The following is a 26,652-nucleotide window of genomic DNA, read 5'->3' as shown; positions in this document are numbered from 1 at the left end:
CTGAAACACTCCACACTACAGGCCCAACCACAATAGTATCCAGCTTCCCCAAAGCTGGAATTGCCTCCTAGAATCTTAACTGCTGAGACACTACCCTCCCCAGAGAGTGGACTCAGTGCTATGCTGCTCCCTGCCCCTCAGGGTCCAAATGACAGCTGTGCTCTGCCACTCTGGAGTCTTTTTTACCACTGCAAGTGGCCTGGTCACCAAGCATCTGGGAATACTGTCAAGTTCCAGCATCCCAGGATCCAAAGTAATCACTACATAATGCCTCATATGCGATGACCTACATTATCACTGTGCCACATTGGCTCTGGTTTATAAAGTGCAGCTATACACTGCTACTGTAGCCAAAACCTCCAGAGCACCCCTTCATTCCTGGAGCTAAACCAGAAATTCCTGGAGCTAAACCAAACCTACAATCTGGACCCTGAATCTTGAGCTGCTGAGAGAGCCTCTGAATTATAGGTCCTGGCTCTGCGGACAATCTACATTCAATTCTGCCTTAGAGGGTGGACTTGCACCTGAACACTAAAGGACCACAATAGTTTTATGAGATCGTGAGCCTAGGACCATAGCTCCACAGCCTTTCTGAGCACATGTGCCCTTGAACCCAGCACCACAGTAGCTTCTTGTAGGCTGTGTCAGACCTGACACCAAGAAGAATCCTGTTGGATAAGTCTCTCCATTGTGGGAAAAACAATAAAAAGAGTCCCCCCCCACCCCCCGCAAAGCTCTTGTCACTGAGGACACTAACAACTTATGCTGCTGCCACTGCTGCTAAAATTCCTACAGCGCAGGCCGCTGAGGCACTCACACTCATTGCTGACATTGATCACTGATGAAGAAGTTGCATAGAAGCTATACCACTGCATCTACTCAGAACCAGATTCACCACATACTTCCCAACAAACACACTAAGACTCATCTGCAGGGGAAATTATTTCTCTATGAAAGCCACATTGTAAAGATTGGAAGAGGTGATTGTTTCACCAGATGTTCATACATCAATGCAGGGATAGAAGAAACATTAAAAAGCAAGGAAATATTACAGCACCAAAGAAACACAATAACTCTCCAGTAACTAACCCTAGATATAAGGAAGTCCATGAATTTAGCAGATAAAAAAAATTAAGGTAGTAATCTTAAGGAAACTCCAAGATACAAGAGGCTATAAATAGATAATTCAACAAAATCAGCAGAACAATTTTTAATATGAATTAGAAATTTAGCAAAGAGATAAATGTCATAAAAGAAATCAAACAGAAATTTTGAAGCTGAAGAATTCAACAAATGAAATAAAAACTACAACGAAGAGCTTCAACAGTAAACTAGCTCAAACAGGAGAAAGAATCTAAACTCAAAGATAGGTCTTTTGAAATTATTCATTCAGAGAAAAAATAAGAAATAAGAATAAAATGAGAAGACAGTCTATGGAATTTATCAAATACTGTTAAGTAAACAAACACTTGCACTGTGGAAAACAAGAAAGAGAAGAGACAAAGGTAGACACAGAAAACTTATTTAATGAAATAATTGCTGAAAAATTCCAAAGTGTTGAAACAGATATGGACATATAGATACATGAAACTTAAAGGTCCTCAAACAGATTAAATTCAAAGAGGTCCTCATCAAGGCCAATTATAATTTAGTTGTCAAATATCAAAGGCAAAGAGAAAAATGTAAACCAGCAAGAGAAATGCGTAAAGGTACATGCAAGGGAAACCCCATTGGATCATCAGTAAATTTCTCAGTAGAAACCCTACAGGCAAGGAGAGGATGAGATAATATATTCAAAGTGCTGAAAAGAAAAACCTGCCAAGCAAGAATGCTATACCCAGTGAAACTGTCCTTCAAAAATGAAGAACTACACTATCTCCCAGACAAGCAAAATTGAGGGAGTTCATCACCCTAGACCTCCCCTCCTGTACAAGAAATGTTTAAAGAAGTGCTTCAAGTAGAAACATAAAAACACTAATTACTAACATGAAAACATGTGAAAGTGTAAAATTCATTGGTAAAGGGAAATATATACTCAAATTCGGAATACCTCAATTTTGTAATGGCTCTCTGTAAATCATATATATAACTAGTAGGAAGGTTAAAAATCAAAACAGTCAAAATGATGTTAGCTAAATAAGTCATTAAGAAATACTATAAAAATGATGTAAATTGTGACATCAAAAATATGTATTTTGAGGGGAAGGTAAAAGTCTATAGATTTTGTACGCAACAGAAGTTGTTAACTGTAAAATAGTCCATTATAATTAAAAGATGTTTCATGTAAGCCTCGTGGTAAACACAAAGCAAAAACTATAGCAGATACACACACAATAAATAAAAAGGAATCAAAACATAGCACTGAAGAAAATAGCCGAATCACAAAATAAACAAGGGAAAATGAAAAGGGACAAAGGATCTATAAAACCACCAGAAAAAAAAATAACAAAATGGCAGTAGTAAGTCCTTACCTATCAATAATTCCTTTGAATGTAAATGGATTGAATTATGCAATTACAAGACATAGAATGGCTAAATAAATTAAAAAAAAACCACCCAACTATATACTCCCTACAAATAACCACTTTAACTTCATGACACACATAGGCTGAAAATAAAGCAATGGAAGAAGATATTCCATACTAATAACCAAAATGAACAGGGGTGCTGATTCTTAGATATAATAGAGTTTAAGTAAAAAGCTGTCACAAGAGAAAAAATTAAGTATTTAATGATAAAGGCACAATTAACTAATAAGACAAAAATTGTAAATATGTATGCACCCAACTTTGCAGCTTCTGAATATATAAAGCAAATTATAATGAATATGAAGGGAGAAATAAATAACAACTCAATGACAGTAGAGAACTTCAATACCCCACTTTCAACAATGTGCAGATCAAACAGAATAATCATTCAGAAAATATAGGAAATGAACTGCAATTTTAACAAAATGTACTTACAGAACTTTCCATTAAATATAAGCAGAATATACATTGATCTCGAGTGCACATGGCACAGTCTCCAGAATATGATAGGCCACAGAAGTCTAAAGAAATTTTTTATATATTTAATTTTATCAAATACTGTTTTCAACTAGAATGGTATAAAACTTAAAATCAGTAACAGGAAGAATCATAGAAACTACACAAAAAAATAAAAATTAAACAACGGGGTCCTGAACAACCAAAGGGTCAATGAAGAAATTAAAAGAAAATTTAAAAATAATTTCTAGAGACAAATGAAAATGAAAACAACATACCAAAATAGATGAGTTACAGTAAAAACAGTAATCAGAGGAAAGTTTATAGCAATAAACACTTTCATCAATGAAGATTGATCTTGAGATCAGTAAGCTACGTAATGTTGCACCTCAAGGAACTAGAAAAACTAAAACAAACTAAACTCAAAATTAGTAGAAGGAAAGAAGTAATAAAGATCAAAGCAGAACTAAATGAAATTGAAACAAATCATACACAATATCAATTAAATTAAGAGCTATTTATTTTGAAAAATCAAAGATAGAAAAGAAGGATTACAACTGGTACAACAGAAATACAAGAGTATAAGAGACTATTAATAAAAACCATATGTGAACAAATTGAAAAACTGAGAAGAAATGGATGAATTTCTAGACATATAAAACCTACCCAAATTGAATCATGAAGAAACAAAAATTCTAAACAGATCAATAATGTGACAAAATTGAGTCAATAATAAAAAGTATCTCTTCAAAGAAAAGCCCAGGAACTGGTGGCTTCACTGCTGATATATACCAAATTTTAAATTGCTAATACCAATAATTCTCAAACTGTTCCAGAAAATTGAAGAGGAAGGAATTGTTTCAGACTCTTTCTACAAGGCCAGCATTACTCTGATAACAAAACAAGACAAGAAACTAACAAAAAACAAAAACTACTGGCCAATATCTCTGATGGGCATAGATGCAAAAACACACCAGAAAATACTAGGAAACAAAATTCAACAGCACATAATTATTCGTGATGATCAAGTGGGATTCATTCCAGGGATGCAATGATGCTTGAATATATACAAATAAATAAACGTGATTTATTGCATTAACACAGAGAAAGACAAAATCCATATGACAGTAAAATAGACACAGAAAAAGCATTTGACAAAATTCAACATCCTTTCATTATTAAAAAAACTCTCAACAAATTGGGCATGGAAGGCATGCACCTCAACACACACACACGCACACACACACATACACGCACACACACAAACAACCATAAAAGACACACACAGATAATATCATAGAGAACAGGGAAAAGTTCAAAGCTTATCTTCTAAGTTATGGAATACACAAGAATGCCCAGTTTCACCACTTCTATTCAATATAGTTCTGGAAGTTCTAGCCAGAGCTATAAGGCAAAAGAAAGAAATAAAAGGAATTCAAACTGGAAAATAAGTCAACCTGCTCTGTTTATAGGTGGCATGATAGTATGTCTAGAAAATGCTCAAGGCTTAATAGTTAGAACTATTAAGCAAATTCAGTAAAATTGCAGGATACAAACTTAACTTACAAAAATCAGTTGTATTTCTATACAATAATAGTGAACCATCTAAAAAGGAAATCAAGAAAACAATCCCAGCATTAGGAACTCGTTATACCTTATAGATATATCTAAACCTTAGGGAATAGATGTGAGCAGAAGTGTCCATCTGCTATTATAAATGAAAACAAACAGGAAAGTGTTTTTTTTTATCTTTGCCCCCTCAATGGATTTAGTCACTGCGTATGTCAGATATGTTTTACTATCTGACATTGAGAAATTACCTGTTACTGTATTTTTTTAAAAATTAACTTTTGTAGGTAAGTAATAGGTGTATATATGTATGGGGTACATAAGATGTTTTGGTACAGACATGTAATGTATAATAATCACATCATGATGAATGAGATATCCATCCCCTCAAGCATTTATCCTTTGTGTTACAAACAATCCATTTGTACATTTGATAATAACTAACTCTTTTAGTTATTATCAAATATAATTCATTATATATTATATCACCAGATATAGTTAGTTATATAATAACTAACTCTTTTAGTTCTTATCAAATGTACAATTATTGTTGACTATAGAAAACTTGTGCTACAAAATAGTCTTATTCATTCTTCTTAACTACTTCTTTTTACTCATAAATCATCCCCACCTCCCTCCCCAGCCCCTTCCACTACCCTTCCCAGCCTCTAGTAAACATCCTTCTACTCTCTATTCCCATGAATTCAATTATTTTGATTTTTAGATCCCACAAATAAGTGAGAAAATACAATATTTGACTTTCTGTGCATGGCTTATTGCACTTAGCATTATGATCTCCAGTACCACCCATGCTGTAGCAAATGATAGAATGTCATTCTTTTTTATGGCTAAATAGTACTCCACAGTGTGTAAGTATGACATTTTCTTTATCCATTCTTATGCTGATGGACACTTAGGTTACTTCCGAATCTTGGCTATTGTAAAAAGTGCTGCAACAAACATGGAAGTACACCAACCTCTTTGATATACTGATTTCCTTTATTTTGGGTATGTACCCAGTAGTGGGATTCCTGAATCATATGAGTAGCTATATTTTTCAGTTTTTTTTTTAATAAACCTCCAAACTGTTCTCCATAGTTTTTGTACTAATTTACATTTCCACCAACGGTGTTACAAGGGTTCCCTTTTCTCCACATCTTTGTCAGCATTTGTTATTGGCTGTCTTTTGGATGTAAGCTATTTTAACTAGGGTGAGATGGTATCTCATTGTGGTTTTGATTTGTATTTCTCAGTGATCAGTGATGTTAAGCACCTTTTAATATGACTGTTTGCCATTTGTATGTCTTCTTTGAGAAATGTATACTCAAATATTTTGCCCGTTTTTTTACAGGATTATTAGATTTTTTTCCTATAGAATTGTTTGAGCTCTTTATATTTTCTGGTTATTAATCCCTTGCCAGATGGATAGTTTGCAAATATTTTCTCCCATTTTGTGGGTAGTCTCTTTACTTCATTGATTGTTTCTCTTGATGTGAAGAAGGTTTTTAACTTATTGTAATCCCATTTGTCCTTTTTTGTTTTGGTTGTTTGTGCTCGTGGGGTATTACTCAAGCAATTTTTGCCCAGACCAATGTCCTGGAAATTTTCCCCAATGTTTTCATGTAATAGTTTCACAGCTGGAGGTCTTATATTTATGTCTTCAATTCATTTTGATTTGATTTTTTGTATATAGCGAGAGATACAAATCTAGTTTTTCTTCTGCATATGGATATCCAGTTTTCCTGAAACCATTTATTGAAGAGATTATCTTTTTTCCCAGTGTATGTTCTTGGCACCTTTGTCAAAAACGAGCTATCTGTAGATGTGCGGATTTGTTTCTGGGTTTTATATTCCATTCCATTGGTCTATGTTTCTGTTTTTACAACAGTACTATGCTGTTTTGATTACTATAGCTTTGTGGTATAATTTGAAGCCAGGTAATGTGATTCTTCTGTTTTTGTTCTTCTTGCTTAATCTAGCGTTAGCTATTCTGGGTGTTTTGTGGTTCTGTGTAAATTTTAGGATTTTTTTTCTATTTCTGTAAAGAATGTTACTGGTATTTTGAAATAAATTGAATTGAATCTGTAGATTGCTATGGATAGTATGGATATTTTAACAATATTGATTTTTCTAATTCATAAAGATTGAATTTTGTTTTGTTTTGTTTTTTTGCTGTCCTCTTCAATTTCTTTTATCAGAGGATTTTAGTTTTCATAATAGAGATCTTTCACTTCTTTGGTTAATTCCTAGGTACCTAATTTTATGTGTGGTTATTGTATATGTAATTACTTTTTAATTTATTTTGCAGGTTGTTTACTATTAGCATATAGAAATGCTATTGATTTTTGTATATTAATATTGTATCCTGAAACTTTACAGAATTTGTTTGTCAGTTCTAAAAGTTTTTTGTGGTGTATTAAGGTTTTTCCAAATGTAAGATGATATCATCTGCAAACAAGGATAATTTGATTTTCTTTCCAATTTGGATGCTGTTTATTTCTTTCTCTTGTCTGATAGTTCTAGCTAGGAGTGCCAGCATTATGTTGAATAACAGTGGTGAAAAGTAGACATTCTTGTCGTGTTCCCAATCTTAGAGTAAAGGCTTTCAATTTCCCTCCATTAAGTATGATAGTAGCTGTGGACCTGTCATATATGGCTTTCATTATGTTGAGGTATGTTTCTTCTGCACCCAGTTTTTTTAAGATTTTTTTTTATTGTAAAGGGATGCTGAATTTAATCAAATGCTTTTTCAGCATCAGTTGAAAGATCATGTTGATTTTGTCCATCATTCTTTTGATATGATGCATAATACTGATCGATTTGTGTGTGTTAAACCATCTTTGCATCCCAGGGATATATACCACTTGGTCATAATGAATGATCATTCTAATGTATTGTTGAATTCAGTTTGCTAGATTTTGTTGAGGATTTTTGCAACGATATTCATCAGAGACATTGGCCTGTAGTTTTCTTTTTTTTTTGGTGTTTCTTTGTCTGGTTTTTGTATCAGGGTAATACTGGCCTTGCAGAATTAGCTTGGAAATATTCCCTGCTCCTCAATTTTTTAGAATAGTTTGAATAGCATTGGTACTCTTTCTTCTTTAAACATTTGGTAGAATTCAGCAGTGAAGCCATCAAGTCCCTCACTTTCCTTTACTGGGAGACCTTTCATTATAGCTTCAATCTCATTATTTGTTATTGGTCTGTTTATGTTTTGGATTTATTCATGGTTTAATCTTGGTAGAATTTATGTGTCCAGGAATTTGTCCATTTCTTCTAGATTTTCAAATTTATTAGCATATAGTGGCTCATAGTAGGCACTAATGACATTTTCAATATCTAAAGTATCAGTTGTAATATCTTCTTATTTATCTCTGATATTATTTATTTGGGCCTTTTCTATTTTTTTCTGAGTCTAGCTATAGTTTTGTTAATATTTCAATTTTTCAAAAAACCATAATTTTGTTTCATTGATCTTTTTATTGTTTTCTTCATTTCAAATTCATTTATTTCTGCTCTAGTTTTTATTATTTCTGTTTTGCTGGTTCTGAGTTTGGTTTGCTCTTGTTTTTCTAGTTCTTTCAGATGTATTGTAATGTTATTTGAAGTTTTTATTCTTTTTCAAAGTAGGAAGTTATAACTAAGATCTTCCCTCTTAGTAATGGTTTTGATGTATTCCATAGGATTTAGTATGTTGTATTTCCACTATCATTTGTTTCAATAAATGTTTCCATCTTTTTTCTTAATTTCTTCGTTGACTTATTGGTTATTCAGAGCATGTTGTTTAATTTCCAGGTATATATTTTTCAAAATTTCTCTTGATATTGCTTTTTAGTTTTATTTCATTCTGGTCAGAGAAGATGCTTGATATTACTTCAACTTTTTGAATGTTTTAAGACTTGCTTAGTGATCTAACATATGCTCAATTCTTAAGAAACATCCACATGCTGAGGAAAAACAATTTGTATTTTGAAGTCATTGAATTAAATTTTCTGTAAATATCTATTAGATCCATTTGGTCTATAATACAGATTAAGTCCAATGTTTCTTTATTGATTTTTTGCCTGGAAGACCTCTCTAATGCTGAAAATGCGATGTTGAGGTCTCCAGGTATTATTCTATTGGAGTCAATCTCTCTTTTTAGCTCTAATAGTATGTAACTTATATATCTGGGTGCTCCAGTGCTAGGTGTATATATATTTAATATTTTATATCCTCTTGTTATATTGACCATTTATCATGACATAGTTTCCTTCCTTGTCTCTTATTATAGTTTTTGTCTTGATATTTATTTTGTCTGAGATATGTATTGTGAGTCTTGCTCTTTTTTGGTTTCCATTGGCATGGAATATCTTTTTCTATTATTTTATTTTCAATCTATGTGTGTCTTTATAGGTGAAATATGTTTCTTGTAAGCAACAGACCATTGAGATTTTTTGATTGTTTGTTTTTTACCCATTGAGCCGCTCTACGTCTTTTGATTGGAGAGTTTAGTCCATTTATATACAATGTTGTTGTTGATAAGTAAGGATTTACTCTTTCCATTAAGTCATTTTTTTTCTGGTTGTATTATGGTCTTCACCTCTGTCTTTCTTTCCTTTCTGTCTTCTTCTAGTGAAGAAGATTTTCTTTGGTGATATGATTTGGTGTCTTGTTTTTTATTTTTTGTGTATTCATGGTATTTTTTTAAATTTGGGGTTACCATGAGTTTGCAAATGCTAAACAAGCCATTATTTTAAGCTTATAACATCTTAACACTGTTTGCAAAAGAAAACAAGCAAAAAGAAAACTATCAAAAAATCTATGCCTTAACTTTGTCTTCTGCTTTTTAACTGTTATTTGAGTTCATGTCTTCTTGTTTATTTCTAATTAGTATAAGAGTAATTTACATACCACACTTAAAGTGTTATAATAGTCTGTGTTTGTCTGTTTACTTACTATTACCTGTGAGTTTTCTACCATCAGGTGATTACTTATTGTTCATTTACATATTTTAATTTCTGATTAAAGTACTCCCCTTAGCATTTCTTGTAGGATAGCTGAGATATTGATAAAATCACTCAGCTTTTGTTTGTCTGGGGAAGTCTTTATTTCTTCTTCATGTTTGAAGAATATTTTCTCAAGATAGATTATTCTAGTGCAAAGGTTTTTTTTCTTCAGTACTTTAGATATTTCATGCCTTTCTTTTCAGACCTGTAAGGTTTCCACTGAAAAGTCTGTTGCCAGATGTATCGGAGCTCCATTGTATGTTATTTGTTTCTTTTTTCTTGCTGCTTTTAGGATCCTTTATTTATACTTGACCATTGGGAGTTTGATTACTAAATGCCTTAGGGTAGACTTCTTTGGGTTAAATCTGCCTGGTGTTCCATACCTTCTTATAATTGGATATTGTTATCTTGCTTTAGATTTGAAAAGTTCTCTGTTAATATTCCTTTGAATAAGCTTTCTATCTTGATCTCTTTCTCTGCCTCCTCTTTAAGGCCAATGACTCTTAGATTTGCCCTTTTGAGCCTATTTTCTAGATCCTGTAGGCATGGTTCTTTGATGTTTTCTTTTTTCATCTCTTACGTATATGTTCAAATAATCTGTTTTTAAGTTCACTAATTATTTCTTCTGCTTGATAAATTCTGCTATTATATATAGGGCTCTCATGCATTCTTCATCATGTCAATTGCATTTTTTAGCTCCAAAACTTCTGCTTGATTATTTTTAATTATTTTAATGTCTTTGTTAAATTTATCTGATAAAATTCTGAATTTTTTTCTGTGTTATTTTGAATTGGAGTTTCTTCAAAATAGATATTTTGAACACTGTTTAAAAGATCAAATATATTTATTTGTTCCCTGGTGACTTATTTAGTTCATTCAGTGAGGTCCTGCTTTCTTGGGTTGTATTGATACCTGTATATGTTTATTTGTGCCTGGCATTGTAGAGTTAATTATTTATTATCATCCTCACGGTCTGGGCTTGTTTGAACTATTTCTTCTTGGGAAGGCTTTCCAGATATTCAAAAGGACTTGGGTACTGTGACCTAAGATGTAACTGCTTTAAGGGGCACTCAAAGTCCAATAACACTGTAGACTTATGGAGGTACCATCTTGATGGACTTGGACAAGATCCAAGAGAAATCTTTGAATTACCAGGCAGAGACTTTCATTCTCTTCACTTACTTTCTTTAAAACAAACAGTCTCTCTCTCTCTCTCTCTCTCTCTCTGTTCTGAGCCATGTGAAACTGGGGCTGGAGTGACACAAACACCCCTGTGGCCACCACCGCAATTACTGTACTGGGTCAGATATAAAGCCAGCACAGCACTGGGTCTCACCCAAGTTCTGCTGAAACCACTCCCTGGCTACTGTTTATGTTTTCTTAAGGCCCTGGGGCTCTACAATTAGCACTACAATTAGTGTCAATGACAGCCAGGCCTGTGTCTTTCTCTCCAGTGCGTTGAGTTCCTCCTGGTCCTGGGTAGGTTCAGATGTGCCATCCACAAGCCAGGGGCTAGAGTCAAAATCTTTAGAAGTGTACCTGGTATTCATTTGACCCAGCCATCCCATTACTGGGTATATACCCAAAGGACTATAAATCATGCTGCTATAAAGACACATGCACACGTATGTTTATTGTGGCACTATTCACAATAGCAAAGACTTGGAACCAACCCAAATGTCCAACAATGATAGACTGGATTAAGAAAATGTGGCACATATACACCATGGAATACTTTGCAGCCATAAAAAAGGATGAGTTCACGTCCTTTGTAGGGACATGGGTGAAACTGGAAATCATCATTCTCAGTAAACTATAGCAAGGACAGAAAACCAAACACCGCATGTTCTCACTCATAGATGGGAATTGAACAATGAGAACACATGGACACAGGAAGGGGAACAGCACACTCTGGGGACTGTTGTGGAGTGGGGGGACGGGGGAGGGATAGCATTAGGAAATATACCTAATGCTAAATGACGAGTTAATGGGTGCAGCACACCAGCATGGCACATGTATACATATGTAACTAACCTGCACATTGTGCACATGTACCCTAAAACTTAAAGTATAATAATAATTTTTAAAAAAAAGGAAAAAAAAGACAAAAAAAAAAAAGAAGTGTACCTGGTATTCTGTTGTACTGTGGCTGAGCTGGCACTCAAACCACAAGACACCGTCTTTCCCTTTCTCTCTCTCTCTCTTTTTTTTCCCCAAAGGCAGAAGAGCCTCAACCCATGGCTACTACTATCACAGGCCCATGGTGAGTACTGACAGACTATCACCAATGTTCCCTTAAGGCCCAAGGGCTCTTTAGTTAGCTTGTGGTAACTGTTGCCTGGCCTGGGACTCACCCTTCAGTGCAGTGGGCTTCACTTTGCCCTGGGGAATTTCCAGAAATGTCATCCAACCGCCCTCCTTCGGAATTGGGGACCCCAAGATCTTGCTGGGTGTTTTACCCCTCTGTGACTAAGTAGGCACCTGGGTGCAGACAAAGTCCCCTTTACTCTTTTCTCTGCTTTTCTCAGGCAGAAAGAGTCTTATTCTATATCTACCATAGCTTGAAATGTGCTGAGTCTCACCTGATGGCACCACATCTGAGAGTCGCACCCAAAGCCCTCAACGTAGTACCTGGGTATCTCTGCTGGTTTTTCGGGGCCCAAGGGCTCTTCAGTTAGCAGGTGATGCATCCTGCCAGGACTGGGTCCTTCCCTTCAGGGCAGCATGTTACCTTCTGGCCCTGAGTGTTTCTAGAAATTTCATCTGAGAACTAGGGCCTGGAAATGGGACCTTGTGACTCTGATGACTTATTTTGCTGTGGCTGAGTAGGTATCCAAAATGCAAGACAAATTTATCTCCACTATTCCGTCTCCTCTCCTCAAGTGAAAGGAAGGGGTCTCTTTTGGATCTGTGAGCCATGCCACCTGGGGTTAGGTGAGTGGTGATGACAGCACTTTCTTAGCCACCTCAGCTAGTGTCTCAGTAGGTCACATACCCCATCTCAACCCCCTAAGTCTACTGGCTCTGGGCCTAGTTCAGCACTGGGACTCTCCTAGGAGTTGCAGTCCTTGTGACCTAGACTGACTTTCAAGTTTGTTTAGAGCACCAGAGTGCTTTAACTCATGGTGGTGAGGCTTGCAAAAACCCAAGTTCCACCTGCTCTGATTGATGATTCCCCTCTGGCTAGGGCTGGTTTAAATTCTCACCTCCCCATGGGTAGGCATTAGCTGAATTTTGTTCAGTTTTCTTTTCTATTCTAACAAGACAGCAGTGAGTTCAATGACTAAGAATTGCTGTGCTTTCCTTCCTGCATTGCTCAGAATTGCTGTCTACACAATGCTGCAACTGCTGGGGCATGGGGTAGGGGTGGTGTCGGTGATTCAAGACAGTTTTTCCTACCTCTTCTGTGTGTCTTACAGTGATATAAAGTTAAAACCAGGTCCTGTGAGTGCTCACCTGGTTTATGGATCTTATTAAGATGCTTTCTTTTATGTAGATAGTTGTTAAATTAGTGTCCTTTCATAGGGGACAATCAGTGGAGTTTTCTTATCTGCCATCTTGCTCTACCTCCAGCCCTGTTATTGTATTTTTAAAATAGGCACAAGTAGGAGCTCAAGAAAACACTGCCCTATACCCACAATCTTTAGCAGGAGCAGGATGTACCTTTTTGCATTGAACCTAGACTAGAAATTTATTTATAAATGTCAATGTTATTGAACTTTAAATGTAAACTTTTGAACTTAAGAAGGAATGAACTATTGATACACAAAATACCATAGATGACTCTCAAAATAATTAAATTAAGTAGATGATACTGGAACAAAAACGAGTATATAACATATGATTCCATTTATATAAAACTCTAGAAAATACAAGGGACATGAGGAAACTTTTGGTGGTGTTATATTTGTTCATTACCTTAATTGTAGTGATGGATGTCAAAACTTAACAAATTGTACACTTTAATATATGCAGTTTATTGTACATCAACTATACTTCAATAAAGATGTTTAACATTTAAACATAAAATAAGCAGAGTCAAAATATTAGCTATAAAAATATAAGATACTTAGAAATAAATTTAACCAAGAAGGTGAGAGGTCACTCCACTAAAACGTATAAATCACTGACAAAAAATTGAAGGCATAAATAAATAAAAAGATATCCTGTGCCCTTGAATAGAGATAAATATTATCGTTAAAATGTACCAATGACCCAAAGTGATGTACAGACTCAATGCAATCTCTATCAAAATATCAATAACATTCATCAAAGAAATAGCAAAAAAAATTCTACAATTCATTTAGAACCACAAAATACTTTCAATAGCCAAAGCAATTAAGCAAAAATTATGAAGCTATAAGCATAACACTACCTAACTTCAAAATATACTACAAAGTAACCAAAGCAGCATGCCACAGGCATAAAGCCAAACACATGGATAAACTGAACAAAATAATTCCATGCATCTACATCCAACTGATTCTCAGTAAAGATGCCAGAAACACACACTGGGGAAAGGGCAGTTTCTTCAGTAAATGGTGTTGGGAAAACTGAATATTCACACACACGAAAATGAAATTGGAACATTATCTTGAACGACAAACAAAAAGCAACCCCAAATGGATTAAAGACTTAAATGAAAGACCCAGAACTGTGAACTTACTAGAAGGAAACTGAGGGCAAATGCTTCATGATGTTAGTGTGGTCAAGGATATTTTGGACAAGATATCAAAAGCACAGGCAACAAAGGCAAACATGAGACAAATGGGATTGCATCAAATTAAGAAACTAATCCACAGCAAAGGAAACAATGGAGAAAAGAGACAACCTACATAATGGGAGAAAATATTTGGAAGCTATACATCTGACAATATGTTAATATCCAGAATACACGAGGAACTCCAAGAACACAACAGCAAAAAACAAATAACCCTATTAAAAATGGGCACAAATTCTGAAGATGTTTTTCAAAGGAAGACATGCAAATGACCATCAGGTGCATGAAAACATGCTTTATGTCACTAATTATCATAAAAATGGAAATTAAATCACAATGAGATATCATCTTACTCCATTTAGAATGGCTATTTTCAAAAAGTAAAATAAAAAGATTTGTTGTGGGAAGGATGTGGAGAAAAGGGAAACTGTTGGTGGAAATGTAAATTAATACAGCCATTATGGAAAATAGTATTAACATTCCTAAAAATATTAAAAATAGAAGTACCATATGATCCAACAATCTCACTGCTAGGTACATATCCAAAGGAAATGAAATCAATATATTGAAGTGATATCTGCACTCCCAGGTTTATTGCAGGATTATTTGCAATATTCAAGATATGGGATTAACCTGCACGCTACTCAAAGGATAAATAAGTTGTGGTATATTTAAATAATATAATATTATAAAGCTAAAAATAAAAAATTCTTTCATTTGTGACAACATGGATGAACGTAGAGGACATTATGTTAAATAAAATAAGGAAAACAAAGAATGACAAATACCACCTGATCTCACTCCTATGTGGACTCTAAAAAAGTTGAACTCACAGTATCAAAAATAGTGATTACCAAAGTCTGGAGAGGAAAGAAGTTAATCAATGGGTACAAAGTTACAGTTAGATAGAAGGGTAAGTTCTGATATTCTGTCAGAAATTAGAGTGACTATAGTTAACAATAACATATATTGCAAAATAAGTCAAATAAATGATTTTGAATGTTCTTATTACAAAAGTATAATAAATCTTTGAGATGAAGTATATGCTTATTACATAATGTATATATGCCTCAAAATATCACACTGTACCCCATCATTATGTGTCAATTGAAAATAAAACTTTTACAAAACCCAAACTCATAAGGAAATGTAAGAGGCTTGAAATAGTCTAAAGCGATGTTTTAAAATAACAAATTTGAAGGCCTCAGGGGACTCATACTCCATGGTTTAAAAATTTATTGCAAAGCTAGGATAATCAAGTCAGCATACCGCTATAATAAGAAAAGACAAATGGATTAATGGAAGAATTGAGTGTCCAGAAATAAACCCTTTGAAAATATATCATTAATAGGTTTTCAACAAGGGTGCTAATACATTTCAAAAAGGAAATAATGTTTTTTCAGTAAATGGTGCTGGGACAATTAATATCATCATGCAAAAGCATAAATTTGAAAAATTGTCTCTCACTATTACAAAAATTAACTCAAAATAGATGGTAGAGTTAATGAAAGAGCTAAGACTATAAATTTCTAGAAGAAAACATAGGAGTAAATATTTGCGACTCTGGATTGGCCTTCCTTCTTAAGTATAACACCAGAAAGACAAGTGATAACAGTAACAAGAGAAAAATTGGACTACATCAAATTAAAAATTTGTGTTTGAGAGCACACATTAAAAAGTGAAAAGACAACTCACATACTACAAGAAAAAATCTTTTCAAATCATATCCAAAGTACGTAACTTGTATCCAAGATAGATAAAAGACTGCTATAACACAATAACCAAAAGACAAATAGCACAATTTAAAATTGTGCAGGAGATTGAATGGACATACAAATGGCAAATAAGCACATGAAAAGATGCTCAAAATTATTAATCACTAAAGAAATGTAAATCAAATTGACAATGAGATACAACTCCACAATATTAGCGTGACTACTAAATAAAAGAATAATAATAACCAGTGTTAGCAATAATGTAGAGAAGTTGGAACCCTCATACATTGCTTATGGAAATGTAAAATGATGTAGCCACTTAAAGAAAACAGTTTTGCAGTTCCTCAAAATGTCAAACATATTTTCCATATGATCCAGCAATTCATTACTAGCTCTATAGCGCAATAAAATAAAAATGTATAGACACACAAAATCTTGCACGTAAGTGTTAATAACAGTATTATTAAAAATAACTTAAAAATGGAACAACGCAAATATCCACCAACAGATGAATGGAAAAACAAAATGTTGTATATCCATGCTTAATACAATGGATTATTATTCAACAATACAAGGACTAAAAGTATTAATCCATACAACAAAATAAATGAATATTAAAAACATTATGCTAAGTGAAAGAAGCCAGTCACAAAAGGTAACATAATTTTTAATTTAAATAAATTTATGGAATACAAGCACAATTTTATTACATGCATAGACTGAATAGTGGTGAAGTCAGAGTATTCAGCATATCCACTACCCAAATAATGTATATTGTACCCGTTGAGTAATTTCTTATCATTCACCTCTTCCATCCCATCACCCTTCTGAATATCCACTGTCTATCATTCCACACTCTACGTCCATGTGTGTGCATTATTTAGCTCTCATTTATAAGTGAGAAATGTGCCATTTTTCTTTCTGTCTGACTTCATTTCATAGCCTACATTTCCACCCATATTGCTGTAAGAGACATTATTTCATTTATTTTATGGCTGAATAGTATCCCATTGTGTATATACACCACATTCTTTAATCAAATTATCCATTAATGGACACTTAGGAAACATAATGTTATATGGCTACATATTAGATATGGCATTTCACTTTAGGGTAAACAAAATGTTTTAAAATTATATTGTGGTGATGGTTGTACAGCTGTGTGAATATACTAAAACCCACTGAACTCAGTACTTTGTATCAATGAATTTTATAATATGTGATTTCCATCTTAATAAAAATGTTAAAACATACAAAGTAACAAAATATCGTTTTACTTATTTAAAAGATATATTAAAAATATGAAGGAAATTAAAGTTATATATTACATTTCTATGAACAAAAACCTTGAAGTTGTTTTACAAAGTTATTTAATTTCCCCATTCTATATTAAAACTATTTTTTCAGATAATGGATGTTCTTGGGCACAATTATATTTCTTTCTGTGGTGATCCTAATTTATCATTCATGTCACTCAAATGACATCTTAATTTCTAAAGCTATCACAACTTATTATGTGCCACAATCTTGCCACATTACAGGCATCAAGAACTTCAGTGGTTCAAAAAGAATCTTATTATTAATTCAATTCAATGCAAGAAGGATCTATTTTATTATTTTAATCTTCCTATATACATCTGAAAACTTACTGAGAAACATTACGTAAAATAGAGCCTATTGAATATTCAAAATACTAAACTGCCTTTTGATATTCTAAATGTAATCCGGAAGGTGCAATTTTAGCACACATACTTTCTAATCAAAAAAGATAAGTAAAGTTTAAACTAAAAACATTACCTGTAAGAACAAGCATTTGTTTCAAAGTTTCATGAAATAGCACATTCCTCAACATATTTGATATAAAAATCAATTTTCCAGTCTTTTAGTCTTATAAGATTTTCATTAATCAACTATAATAATAACTCAGTACCTGCTGAAGTATAAATATTTACAACACCCTAGAAAGTCATATTTTGCTTTCATCTTCTGATATTATTAAATCTCTACCCTCTGTAAAATATTTTATCTTTTCCTTTGTCTTCCCACTCTAATTGTTTCTCCATCTTCATATAAATTATCTCAAATCATGGGAATTCTAATTTGGAGAGAATATCAAATTAATTTGGGTTAAGAGGTAAGGCAAATGCCCAACTAAAAATCAGACTAATCTTTAAAATGATAGCTGATTTTAATAAATAGGATTGCTATAAAAAGAGAGGAAGTGGAGCACAGTAGCTAAAAGCACAGATTCTGAAGCCAGTCTCAGTTCCATCAGTAACTAGCAGTGTGAATTTGGACAAGTTAATTTATCTCTTTGTGCCTCAGAAACCTCATCTGTAAAATGGAAATAATTATAAGCAACTATGTCATAGAATTATCATGAAAATTAAATGAGTATGAACAGTAATTAGAATAGTGGCTGGCTTGTGGTAAGAGCTCTATAGGTAATAGCTGATATTATCTTTAGGAAAGGCATCACCAACAAAGCTTTTGAGATCTACTAGGCATTTGTGCAGCTGTTGTTTTTCACTGGAATCTGACAATTACTTGAAATTACTTATTATCAAATAAAAGATGAACTTTGCTATTTTTTTTTTGCTCTTACCTACTTGTTCTCTGTCACAAAAACTGTCAGGTAGGTTACAATCCAACTGCATTTTTAAATCAAGTTTGTGATGCAGATGTGTCTACTATTTCTTCCAATTCAAAAGATGGATTATTCATTTACTCCTAAGAGCAAAACTTTGGAAAAGAAAATGCATTTTATGAATTAACAATAATCAAAAAATAATATTTGGTTGGGAAATATAGGATGACAGAGATTGAATAAAATGGATTACATAAATATTTAAAATACCAGGCGTCACCTGCAAAATGCCACTGTCACATGCACAGTAAATTCTTTGGGAATTGACAGTGCATTTTACTCTAGAATTAATATGGTGGTATTATTCAATGATAATTAAAGAACAATACACTACTTCCTCCTCTACAAAGCTCTTTCATGCACCTCAGAACAAAGCACTAGGGAAAATAAGAGACAAGGAGAGAAAATGATTTTCCAATTGTGGTAGAAACCTTACTTCATAGTTGCTTCCATATTGGGATCAAATTGGGAACTATTATATACTTGATTACATTCCCAGGATTATTTCCAGGCTACACCTGCCTACTATGTCTTCCTCTGCTCCATTCAACCCTAACTCCAAACAATTAGAAATAAGCAAAATCCTTGACTTAGTGGTGCTAATGTGTTATCAGAAAATAATGACTCAATGTATTACTACATATTGTACAATGAGTTAAAATGTATGGTATCAATGGAGTCTGTCTAAAGGCTAATATTTTATTCCAAATGAGTAATTCTTTTTTGAATTTTTTCAAATTTACTTATTTTTCTTAAAATTTTATTTTAAGTTCAAAGGTACAAGTGCAGGATGTGCAGGTTTGTTATATAGTTAAACATGTGCCATGGTGGTTTGCCGCATGGAACATCACATTACCTAGGTATTAAGCCCAACATCCATTAGCTATTCTTCCTCATGCTCTCCCTCCCCTCAAAACCCTCATCTGATGTGCCCCAGTGTGTGTTGTTCTGCCTTATTTGTCCATGTGTTCTCATCATTCAGCTCCCACTCATAAGTGAGACCATGCAATGTTTGATTCTCTGTTCCTGTGTTAATTTGCTGAGGATAATGGCTTCCAATTTCATCCATGTCCCTGCAAAGGACATGATCTCACTCCTTTTTATGGCTGTATAGTATTCTCTGGTGTATATATATGACATTTTCTTCATCCAGTCTATAATTGATGGGCATTTAGTTGATTCTGCATCTTTGCTATTGTGAATAGTGCTGCAATGAACATACATGTGCATGTATCTTTATAATATAATGATTTATATTCCTTTGGGTATATATCCAGTAATGAAATTGTTGGGTCAAATGGTATTTCTGCTTCTAGGTCTTTGAGGAATCACCACACTGTCTTCCACAATGGTAAACTAATTTATACTCTCATCAAGTGTAAAAGAGCTCCTTTTTCTCCACAACCTTGCCAGCATCTGTTGTTTTTTGACTTTTTAATAATAGCTATTATGCCTGGTGTGAAATGGTATCTCACTGTGGTTTTGATTTGTATTTCTCTCACGAACTGTGATGTTGAGCTTTTTTCCATAGGTTTGGTGGCCATACGTATGTCTTCTTTTGAGAAATATCTGCTAATGTCCTTTGCCCACTTTTGATGGTTTTGTTGTTGTTCTTGTAAATTTGTTTGGGTTTCTTATAGATCCTGGACATTGGACCTTTGTCAGATGGATAGATTAAAAAAATTTTCTCCCATTTTGTAGATTGTCTCTGATGATAGTTTCTTATGCTGTGCAGAAGCTCTTTAGTTTAATTAGACCCCATTTGTCAATTCTTTCTTGCAATTGCTTTTGGTGTTTTTGTCTTAAAATCTTTGCCTGTGCATATGTCTTGAATGGTATTGCCTAGATTTTCCTCCTGGGTTTTGGGTTTTACATTTCAGCCTTTAATCAATCTTCAGTTGATTTTTGTATAAGGTGTACGGAAGGGTTCCAGTTTCAATTTTCTGCATATGGCTAGCCAGTTCTCCCAGAACTATTTATTAAATAGGGAATCATTTCCCCATTGCTTGTTTTTGTCAAGCTTATTGAAGATCAGATGCTTGTGAGATAGTCAATTATAAAGGGGTCCCCACAGGATCCCTGCAGGTCCTGTGCACTGGGAGAATAAAGCAGAACCATGGAAATTCATGCCATAAATTTGCAGAGGGGAGGGGCTGGCCTCTTGAGCTCCTGTATGGTGGAGCAGGAGACAGTTAACAGGCTTCCACCTCACTCTGCTGAAACTTTTTCACTTTTTCTTTTTTTCATCCAATAAATTCTGTTTTCCCTTACCCTTAAAAGCATCTGTAAGTGTAATCTTTCCTGTTTGTGTGACAAGAACTTAGATTTTCCTACATTTTGGTGTGCAATGTGGGGCTGGGGGAAGGGTGAGTGAGATGCAAACCAAAAAAAACCTTTCTCTCTTTTGCTCCTAAGCTTCGGGTCCCGCGGATTTCTTTGGAGGGTAGAGGCAACTGTGCCCCATCCCCTATTGCTCCTGGGTGTCAGAAATGTTGGTTTCAGTCCAACCCAGCCTTTCCATGGCCTTTTCCTTCCTTTTTTGGGACAGACAGGTGAGCAGTCACTCTCCTCTTCCTGACCAGGTTGGGACAAATGGCCCAAGGGCCCTGCACGGCTAGCTGGAATTCCCCGCCAGGCCCTCATGGAGTCTCCCCCTCTCCCCGCCAAAGAGTTCTGCTCCATTCTACAGCAATTAAACTTTTCTCCCTGGTGGAGGAACCACTTGCATAAGAATAAGAGGTTCTTTCCTCAGGAATCCTTTACCCTCTCAGGAGGTAACTTTTAAGTGACTTTTTTTTCCCCCTTTTGGAAGACATTTTTCTGGGCCAGAAATGATGTGGAGTATTACTATTTATATTGTCTGTAGAGTTTTAATTATGAAAAAGGATTTATGAGGCTGGTTTTAAGCTGTAGCCAATCTGGTGTGTTTCGCATGTCTTTCTGTACCGTCTGTAGCAAACTTTGCTTCAGGGCTCCATCTTGTTTTATGTCCTGGGGGAGTGGACTGTAACCCTATGTCTAGGCTTTGTTTAGCCTCTGCACAGCCAGGGATTCAATCCTGACTTCAGAAATGTGCCCTTTCTGATTTTATATCTGCATGACCTTTTGCTATTTGTTGATTCCCTTCCCCTCCACAAACTGCATTGGATTTTCTTTTCTCTGAATATTTAGTAAAGTTTGAAAGCCAGAAATATTGGCCATTTGTCAAGTGATAAGGGAGTTAAAAGGATTTTCTTAAGGAGTGCTCAGATTAATTAAAAGTGGATATCCAAGTTATAGTTATATTTAAAAGGCCTTTATGTTTTTCCTTTCTTGGACCTTGTTTTGGTGGAAAAAAGAGGGTTTTTTTTCAGTCAACTGAATTATTTTTCTCCATTTTTCCTTGGCACTTTTAATGAACACATGAGAGTGGAGAGTCCCCTGTTTTTCGCATGGGACCCCAGGAATTAAAAGCACCAAAATGCCAATGGTCCAAATAGGAGATTGGCAAATAAAGGATCTTGTGGTAACTGGGTTTTGTTCTGCCTGTCTGTGTAGTTATATATGTATCATGTGTGTGATGTCTATAAAAAGAGCTCTAATTAATTGGCCTAAATGAAGATAAGCGCTTGGATGCTTGAATCAAATGTTTTTTTAGAGGGAAGATAAAAGCTGTGGTACCTTTCAGTTCACATGACTTTAATCTCTGAGAAATAAAAACAGCCTTAAAGACTATTGGTAAAATGCAGATATCATCAAAATATAAATAGGTGGACTAATATATGGTCAGATCCAAGGTTTGCTAAGTCTTTTGAGGTTATAAACTGCTACTTCATTTTTGAGACTGTTCAACCTGGTAAGGCCTGGGGACATATGGAATTAACCATGCCCCTAATTGTGCTGGGAGGAGTCAAACCTTGGATGAAGTTAGCACATAATCAAAAGAACTTACCAGGTTTTACATTCAAATTAAAAATTGCTAGGAGTTACCATTATAACATGTAATTGAAATTACTGGAAATAGATTTACATGCAACATGTGTAAGAATAGTAAAATCTGATTTTAGTAAAAAATTATAGAAAGGCATAAAAATATAAATAATTGCCTAGGGTTAAATAATTGTTTTAAATTAGATAAAATAAAGCTAAAAGTTAAAACAAGGGATGGAAGGATTGTAAAATTTAATCTTGCAAAATTTCTGTGTGTGAACATATTGACTAAATTCAGAAAAGGTATTATATGGTTTTTCTGTAAATTGAGCATTAAAATAAAATCACAACAAAGTGCTCTTAAGCACAACAAAGTGCACAAAAAAGCACAACAAAGTGCTCTTAAGGCACTAATCTGCACTTTGGCAAAATTTGTAAAGGGTTATAAAAGGGATTTCTGCTTTTTAAATTCTTGAGTCATCATTTTGCAAAATAAATAATTATGGTAATCTGGAATTCTATTTCATAACATCAAGTGTTTTAAATTTCCAACGTATTTAACATGATTCCCAAAATAAAACTGTAGGTTCAAAATCATCTTTCTTGACACCTGTCTTTTTGAAGGCTTTAGAGGGCCCCTGGAGCCTCTAGAAGAGAGAAAAACAGGATTATTTGACATATTTAGTTATATGAGATTACCAAAATGGTGTACAATCTACTTTAAGTTATATTTTGGTGAATAATACTAATATGTTCCAAAATTGTACAGGATTTCTGAAATTCTAATGTCTACGTATATTCTATTAATCATAATTAAGTTTATTATGTTAAGTTATTGTAAACCATGGAAATAACCAAACTACTTTGTCAATTGTATTTCTAACTGTAACTACCCTGGACATATTGTAATTCACAGACAATTTTTGTCTTGGTTTAATCCTTTTCAAAAGATGGTTTATAACAAACTATAGGACTCTGACAGGTGCTCTTAAATACAGGTTTCTCACCAGAGGTACAAAAAGGAACCGGTACCATTTATACTGAAACTATTCCAAACAATTGAAAAGACCTTGTGACTTAAGGAAATATCAGTGCTAGTTGGGCAGTACTCCTCATAGCCAGGGGTGGCTATGGCTATGGGGTGAGGCTCTTCTGCCTTTGAAAACAGGAGCAAAAAGTGAGAAGGATTGTATATTGTGGTTTGAGTGCCAGCTCAGCCACAATTCAATAGAATACAAGGTAGACTTCTAAGGTTTTTGACTCTAGTCCTTGACACCCAGATGGCACTTCTGGACCACTTGGAGCCTGGAAGACTTCACTGCTCTGAAGGAAAATACACAGGCCTGGTTGGCTTTGCCACCTGGTGATTGTAGAGCACCTGGGCCTTGAGCAAACATAGGCAGTGGGAAGTGGTTATAGCAGGACTTAGGTGAGACCAATTGCTGTGCTGGCTTAGGTCTATTTCAGTCAATTCATAGTGGTTGTGGTCACAGGAGTGCTTGTGTCACTCCACATCTAGATTTAGGAACTCAGAAAAAAACAGAGACACTTTGTTGGTTTTGGACAATGGAAAAAAAAGAACAAGAATTTCTGCCTGGCAATCCAGAGGACTTCCTTGAATTTTGTCCAAGACTCTGCAACAATCATATTCTAATGATAATGGAGTTCCCCTTAAAGCAAAAATATCTTAGATCACAACAACCAAGTCCTTTCAAATATCTGGAAAGCCTTACTAAGAAGGATAATTACAAATAAGCCCAGAGAGTGAAGACTAAAATAAATACCAATTTCTTCAATGCCCAGACACCAAAGAACATCTACTAGTGTATCAACACCATCCAGGAAAACGTGACCTCACCAAATGAACTAAATAAGCCACCAGAGACAAATCCTGGAGAACCAATGATATGTGACCTTTGAGATAGAGAATTCAAAGTAGCTGTGTTGAGAAAACTCAAATAAATTCAAGATAACACAGAGAAAAAATTCAGAATTCTATCAGTTAAATTTAACAAAAAGATTAAAATAATTAGAAAGAATCAAACAAAGATTCTGGAGCTGAAAATGCATCAGAATCCTTTAATAACAGAATGGATCATGCAGAAACAAAAATTACTGAACTTAAAAACAGGCTATTTGAAAATACACAGTCATAGGAGACAAAAGAAAAAAAGAATAAAAATAATAAAGCATGCCCACAGGATCTAAAAAATAGTCAAAAAAGGGCATATCTAAGAGTTATTGCCCATATAGAGGAGGTAGAGAAAAAGGTAGGTGTAGCGTAGCATGTTTATCCAAAAGGATAATAACAAGGGACTTCCAAAATCTAGAGAAAAATATCAAAATTTAAATGCAAGAAGGTTATAGAAAATCAGGCAGATTTGACCCAAAGAAGACTGCCTCAAGGCATTTCATGGTCAAACTCTCAGAGATCAAAATAAAGAAAGGATATTAAAGCAGCAAGAGAAAAAAAAACAAATAACCCACTATGAAGCTCCAATACATCTGGCAGCAGAGTTTTCAGTGGAAACATTACAGGCCAGGAGAGAGTGGCATGGCATATTTAAAGTGCTGAAAAAAAATCCTTTTACTTTAAAATAGCATATCACTTGAAAATATCTTTAAAACATGCAGGAAAAATAAAGTCATTTCCAGACAAACAAAAGCTGAGGGAGTTTATCAATACCAGACCCATCCTACAAGAAATACTAAAGGGAGTACTTTAATCAGAAAGTAAAGGACATTAAGGAGAAATAAATAATCACCTGAATGTGCAAAACTTACTGTTAATAGTAGGTACACAGAAAAACACAGAATATTATAACACTGTAACTATTCTGTGTAAACTATTCTTATCCTAAGTAGAAAGACTAAATGATGAAACAATTAAAAATAATAACGACAACTGTTCAAGACATAGTACAATAAGACACAAATAGAAACAGCAAAAAGTTAAAAAGAGGGGGATAAAGTGAATGCAAGTTTTATTAGTTTTCTTTTTGCTTGTTTGTTTATGTAGAGTGTTAAGTTATTATCAGGTTAAAGTAATGGATTGTAACATAGTATTTCCAAGCCTCATGGTAACCTGAAACAAAAAAAATATACAATGGATAAACACGCACACACACACACACACACACAAAGACATTAAATCCAATCACTAAAAAAAAATCACTTGTATTAAAGGAAAACAGAAAGGAAAAAAAGAAGAAAAAGATCACAAATCAACCAGAAAACAAATAACAATATGGCATAATTAAGTCTTTTCTTATCAATAACAACATTGAATGTAGATGGACTAAACTCTACAATCAAAAGATTTACAGTAGCTGAATAGGTAAAAAAACAAGACCCATTGATCTGTCACTGACAAGAAACACACTTCACCTATAAAGACACAAATAGGCTGAAAATAAAAAGATGGAAAAGATATTCAATGCCAATGGAAACCAAAAAAAATAAATAAATAAGGAGCAGGCCTTACTATGCTTATAACAGACAAAATGGATTTCAAGACAAAAACTATAAGAGACAAACAAGGTCACTATATAATAATATGGGGTCAATTCTGCAAGAGGATATCATAATTTTAAATATATATGCACCCAACACTGGAGTACCGAGATATGTAAAGAGATACCATATAATAGAGATGTAGGCCTCAGTTCAAATGTCTTTAACACTCTACTTTCAGCATTAGACAAATCTTTCAGACAGAAAATCAAGAAAGAAACATCAGAGTTAATCTTCACTATAGAACAAATGGATCTAATAGATATTTACAGAACATTTCATCCAGGATCTATAGAATGCACATTTTTTTTTTCTGCAGCACATAGATTATTCTCAATTATAGACCATATGTTAAGACACAAAACAAGCCTTAAAACATTCAAGAACTTGACATAATATCTAGCATTTTCTTTGACCACAATGCAATAAAATTTGGGATTAATAACAAGAGGAATTTTGAAAGCTATACAAATACATACAAATTAAACAATATGCTCCTGAATGACCAGTGGGTCAATGAAGAAACTCAGAAGAAAGGTAAAAAATTTCTTGAAAAGCCGGGCATGGTGGCTCATGCCTGTAATCCCAGCTCTTTGGGAGGCTGAGG

This window comes from Pan troglodytes, chromosome X (assembly GCF_028858775.2).
Source record: "Pan troglodytes isolate AG18354 chromosome X, NHGRI_mPanTro3-v2.0_pri, whole genome shotgun sequence".
NCBI lineage: Eukaryota > Metazoa > Chordata > Mammalia > Primates > Hominidae > Pan > Pan troglodytes.
The sequence above is the reverse complement of the archived record's forward strand: the minus strand, read 5'-3'. Positions refer to the sequence as shown.